Source organism: Callorhinus ursinus, unplaced genomic scaffold, assembly GCF_003265705.2.
Source record: "Callorhinus ursinus isolate GAN/ISIS: 27379988/994484 unplaced genomic scaffold, GSC_fseal_2.0 scaffold66, whole genome shotgun sequence".
NCBI classification, from domain to species: Eukaryota; Metazoa; Chordata; class Mammalia; order Carnivora; family Otariidae; genus Callorhinus; species Callorhinus ursinus.
Window position 1 is genome coordinate 222813 of NW_027397128.1, and position 6289 is coordinate 229101.

Sequence of the window (6289 nt, forward strand, 5' to 3'; positions counted from 1 at the left end):
CAGCAAATAAAGCCTAAACCCAGCAGGAGAAGAGAAATAATAAAGATCAGAGCAGAAACCAATGAAATAGAAACCAAAAGAACAGTAGAAAAGATCAACGAAACTAGGAGCTGGTTCTTTGAAAGAATTAACAAGATTGATAAACCCCTGGCCAGACTTATCAAAAAGAAAAGAGAAACGACCCAAATCAACAAAATCATGAATGAAAGAGGAGCGATCACAACCAACACCAAAGAAATACAAACAATTATAAAAACATATTATGAGCAACTCTATGCCAGCAAATTAGATAACCTAGAAGAAATGGGTGCATTCCTAGAGATGTATCAACTACCAAAATTGAACCAGGAAGAAATAGAAAACCTGAACAGACCTATAACCACTAAGGAAATTGAAGCAGTCATCAAAAATCTCCCAAGAAACAAAAGCCCAGGGCCAGATGGCTTCCCAGGGGAATTCTATCAGACATTTAAAGAAGAATTAATACCTATTCTCCTGAAACTGTTCCAAAAAATAGAAATGGAAGGAAAACTTCCAAACTCATTTTATGAGGCCAGCATTACCTTGATCCCAAAACCAGACAAAAACCCCATCAAAAAGGAGAATTACAGGACCAATATCCTTGATGAACATGGATGCAAAAATTCTCACCAAAATACTAGCCAATAGGATCCAACAGTACATTAAAAGGATTATTCACCATGACCAAGTGGGATTTATCCCTGGGCTGCAAGGTTGGTTCAACATCTGCAAATCAATCAACGTGATACAATACATTAACAAAAGAAAGAACAAGAATCATATGATCCTCTCAATAGATACAGAAAAAGCATCTGACAAAGTACAGCATCCTATTTTAATCAAAACTCTTCAGAGTATAGGGATAGAGGGTACATACCTCAATATCATAAAAGCCATCTATGAAAAACCTACAGCGAATATCATTCTCAATGGGGAAAAGCTGAGAGCTTTCCCCCTAATGTCAGGAACGTGGCAGGGATGTCCACTATCACCACTGCTATTCAACATAGTATTAGAAGTCCTAGCCACAGCAATCAGACACAAAAATAAATCAAAGGCATCCAAATCAGCAAAGAGGAAGTCAAACTCTCACTCTTTGCAGATGATATGATACTATATGTGGAAAACCCAAAAAGGCTCCACCCCAAAACTGCTAGAACTCATACAGGAATTCAGTAAAGTGGCAGGATATAAAATCAATGCACAGAAATCAGTGGCATTCCTATACACCAACCACAAGACAGAAGAGAGACAAATTAAGGAGTCAATCCCATTTACAATTGCACCCAAAACCATAAGATACCTAGGAATAAATTTAACCAAAGAGGCAAAGGATCTGTACTCAGAAAAACTATAAAATACTCATGAAAGAAATTGAGGAAGACACAAAGAAATGGAAAAACATTCCATGCTCATGGATTCGAAGAACAAACATTGGGAAGATGTCAATGCTACCTAGAGCAATCTACATCAAAATACCAACCCCTTTTTTCAAAAAATTGGAACAAATAATCCTAAAATTTGTATGGAACAAGAAGAGACCCCGAATAGCCAGAGGAATGTTGAAAAAGAAAAGCTAAGCTGGCGGCATCACAATTCCGGACTTCCAGCTCTATTACAAAGCTGTCACCATCAAGACAGTATGGTCCTGGCACAAAAACAGACACATAGATCAATGGAACAGAATAGAGAACCCAGAAATGGACCCTCAACTCTATGGTCAACTAATCTTCGACAAAGCAGGAAAGAATGTCCAATGGAAAAAAGAGAGTCTCTTCAACAAATGGTGTTGGGAAAATTGGACAGCCACATGCAGAAGAATGAAACTGGACCATTTCCTTACACCAGACACAAAAGCAGACTCAAAATGTTTGAAAGACCTAAACGTGAGACAGGAGTCCATCAACATCCTAAAGGAGAACACAGGCAGCAACCTCTTCGACCTCAGCTGCAGCAACTTCTTCCTAGAAACATCGCCAAAGGCAAGGAAAGCAAGGGCAAAAATGAACTATTGGGATTTCATCAAGATAAAAAGCTTTTGCACAGCAAAAGAAACAGTCCACAAAACCAAAAGACAACCGACAGAATGGGAGAAAATATTTGCAAATGACATATCAGATAAAGGGCTAGTATCCAAAATCTATAAAGAACTTATCAAACTCAACACCCAAAGAACAAATAATCCAATCAAGAAATGGGCAGAAGACATGAACAGACATTTTTCCAAAGAAGACATCCAAATGGCCAACAGACACATGAAAAAGTGCTCAACATCGCTCAGCATCAGGGAAATCCAAATCAAAACCTCAATGAGATACCACCTCACGCCAGTCAGAATGGCTAAAATTAACAAGTCAGGAAACGACAGATGTTGGCGGGGATGCAGAGAAAGGGGAACCCTGCTACACTGTTGGTGGGAATGCAAGCTGGTGCAACCACTCTGGAAAACAGTATGGAGGTTCCTCAAACAGTTGAAAATAGAGCTACCATATGATCCCGCAATTGCACTACTGGGTATTTACCACAAAGATACAAATGTAGGGATCCGAAGGGGTACGTGCACCCCAATATTTATAGCAGCAATGTCCACAATAGCCAAACTGTGGAAAGAGCCAAGATGTCCATCGACAGGTGAATGGATAAAGAAGATGTGGTATATATACACAATGGAATATTATGCAGCCATCAAAAGGAATGAGATCTTGCCATTTGCAATACATGGATGGAACTGGAGGGTGTTATGCTGAGTGAAATAAGTCAATCAGAGAAAGACATATATCATATGACCTCACTGATATGAGGAATTATTAATCTCAGGAAACAAACTGAGGGTTGCTGGAGTGGTGGGGGTGTGGGAGGGATGGGGTGGCTGGGTGATAGACATTGGGGAGGATATGTGCTATGGTGAGCACTGTGAATTGTGCAAGACTGTTGGATCATAGATCTGTACCTCTGAAACAAATAATGCAATATATGTTAAGAAAAAAAAGAAGAAGATATCAGAAGGGGAAGAATGAAGGGGAGTAAATCGCAGGGGGAGACGAACCATGAGAGACGATGGACTCTGAAAAACAAACTGAGCATTCTAGAGGGGAGGGGGGTGGGGGGATGAGTTAGCCTGGTGATGTGTATTAAAGAGGGCACATTCTGCGTAGAGCACTGGGTGTTATGCACAAACAATGAATCATGGAACACTACATCAAAAACTAATGATATAATGTATGGTGATTAACATAACAATAAAAAAATTTTAAAAAAATGTAACCTGGATCACTACCACAACTTTCTTTAGTAAGAACCTATTTAGATTGTATAGAATCACAGAAAATAAGATCCAGGGGCACCTGGGTGGCTCAGTCAGTTAAGCGTCTGCTTTCGAGTTAGGTCATGACTCCAGGGTCCTGGGGTTGAGCCCAGCATCAGGCTCCCTGCTCAGTGGGAACCCTGCTTCTCCCTCTCCTTCCTGCTCATGCTCTCTCTCACTATCTCTGTTTCTCTCTCTCAAATAAATAATAAAAAAAAATCTTAAAATGAAAAGAACATAAGATCCAGACAGCACTTAAAGAGCAAACCCTCCAACCCACTCATTTTAGATTTGGGGAAGAAGGCCCATGATGGAAAACATTCACCTGAGATTCCTCAGCCCATCAGTAACCAAGGTGGGTCCTGAACCTGGGACTCCCAATTCTGAGTCTGGTATTCTCTATGATAAACCATATTGTTACTTACAGCTTTGGTTTAGAGGTGACACAATCCTGCACTAAAATACTGTCTTCTGGTCCAGATAGATACAGATTTCTCCATCCTTCTTTTGTTCTAGCTAAACTTTCTGACACTGTGGTTGCAAGGTGGGACAAAGAGATTCTTCCCATTTAAACCCTTAACTTCAGCACCAAGAATAATTGAGAAATATGGAATCAGCAGGTCACCAACAAAAGCTTTACTTGGTTTGGCTGGATTGGGAAAGTTCTCAAAGCAGGGACATAAGCACTCCCTCTTCTGGAAAGATGAATACTTCTACTGCTGTCCTGAGCTTGTGCCCTGTAAGAAGAGGCCAAGATGTTTGGGAGTTGAGAACAGAACATCCTTCTAAGACTAAAGGATTCTCACTGGGCCAGTGCCTGAGAAGGTAATTTTGTCTCTTAGAGACTCAAGTCTGTTAATCTAGAAAATAGGAATAACACTAATAACCTCTGCCTTGTCTGAAAATCACATGGCATAAGATGTGAATATACTTTGCAAAAGTTAATACATGCATGTGAGCACGTGTATTTATTTCTAACTTTCAACAATATTTACTGAGCATGTACCATGTGCCAGGAACTGTGCTAGGTATTGGGGATATATCAGTAAATTAACAGGTAAAATCCCCTGCCCCCATGGAATTTACATTCTGTATGAGACAAGAACAATAAAGAAAACATATAAGCAAAACATATAATATGTCAGATACCAATAAGTACAATAGAGGAAAATAAAGCAGGAAAGAGGGAGAGACAGTGCAATTACAATTTTAAGTAGAAAATTCAGGGAAGATCTCAAGGAGAAGGTGATATCTGAGTAAAGATTTGAAGGAGGTGAAGGTGAGAGCCATGAAGATATCTGGGGCAGGAGTGGTCTAGGCAGAGAGAAAAGCCAGTCCAAAGTCTGTGGAAGGGGGTATGCCAGATATTTTTCTAGGAACAGTAAGAGACCAGAGTGTCTGGAGTAGGGACAGAATATGGGAAAGGTGAAGGAGATTAAGTAAGAATAGGTTGATAGAGGTAAGAATAGGTTGATCACACAGGACTTTGTAAATAATAGTAAGAACTTGGCTTTTACTCAAGGAGAGATTGTCAGCCATCAGATGGAGCAGAGGAGTGTTATGACCCAACTTAGATCTTGATAGCGTCTCTCAGCTTCAGGTAAAGAACGGACTGTACTTATATTATAGACCCTATGACATTATAAGACAGCTACCATTTTATAGCAGTGCTCCTCAAACTTTAATATATAATGTAAGTCAAATGGGAACCTTATTAAAATGCAGAATTATACTTGGTAGGTCTGGAGTGGAGCTAAAGATTCTGCATTTCTTTTTTTTTTAAGATTTTATTTATTTATTTGACACACAGAGAGACAGAGAGAGAGAAAGATCACAAGCAGGGGGAGTGGAAGAGGGAGAGGGAGAAGCAGGCTCCCGGCCGAGCAGGAAGCCCAATGTAGGGCTCGATCCCCGGACCCTGGGATCATGACCTGAGCCGAAGGCAGATGCTTAACTGACTGAGCAACCCAGGTGCCCCAAGATTCTGCATTTCTAACAAGCTCCCAGGTGATTCAGATGCCAGTCTAGGGCAGAGCACTTTGAGGGTAAGAGCTATGTCCAAAGCTAGCATGGAGCAGAACTCTATTATATGTTTACTGAATGAATGACATGTCAGTGGTTTGATAACCAGTGCCACATAGCACATTTCAGAGGGTAATTTTCAGCTATTTGTTTGGAGGTAAGGAAGAGGAAAAGATAAAAGAGACACATGGATGGTTGGGTGAACAGATGAAAAGGAAAGGAAAGGAAAACTACCTTTTTACAAATAATTATAATATTATGTTTAGTTTTATCAACAAAACTAAGAGTTTGGTATAATCAAGCCCACTGGACAAATCAGAAAAATCAAAAGTCAGAGGAGTTAAGGGGCAACTTCAAGGCTACAGGATTCCTAAGTGACTAACTCAGGATGTGAAAGCCAGCATTCCATGTCCCCACAGCCCTTGTTCTTTCTACTCTACCTTTAACCTTCCTGGAAGAGATGAAAAAATGAGTTGAGGTGAAAAAAGTTAAGGCCCATAGTCCTTGGCCTTGATCTTTCTAGATCTGCACTGTCCAATGTGGGTGCCATTTAGTCAGGCGTCTATTTAAATTAAAATTAAATAAAATTTAATTTAAAATCCCATTTCTCAATCATACTAGCCACATCTCAACCACTCAATAGCCACAGATGGCTAGCTAATGGGTACCATGTTAGAGAATGCAGATATATTTTATCACTGTAGGAAGTTCTATTGGGTAACAATATTCTAAAGAAGAAAGAACTTTAAAAAGTGTATTATTGATTCCAGAGTGGGCCCTGACCTCATTCAATAGCACTTAGGGGACAGAAAGTAGGACCTGACCCCTCAGCTGGAAAGAAGGAGATAAACATACTCAAAGTAGAGTTTTCCCTGGGTCAAGCAGAATGCCATTTGAGTGTGTGTGTGTGTGTGTGTGTGTGTGTGTGTGTGTGTGTGTGTG

General features: G+C 40.1%; 1 protein-coding gene across 13 annotated transcripts in view; it reads right to left on the minus strand.

Annotated features, from left to right (window-relative positions):
• The window catches only part of ARHGEF9 (Cdc42 guanine nucleotide exchange factor 9), a 233675-nt gene that overhangs the window by 106575 nt on the left and 120811 nt on the right, over positions 1-6289 (minus strand). The gene's annotated exons all lie outside the window — the stretch shown is intronic.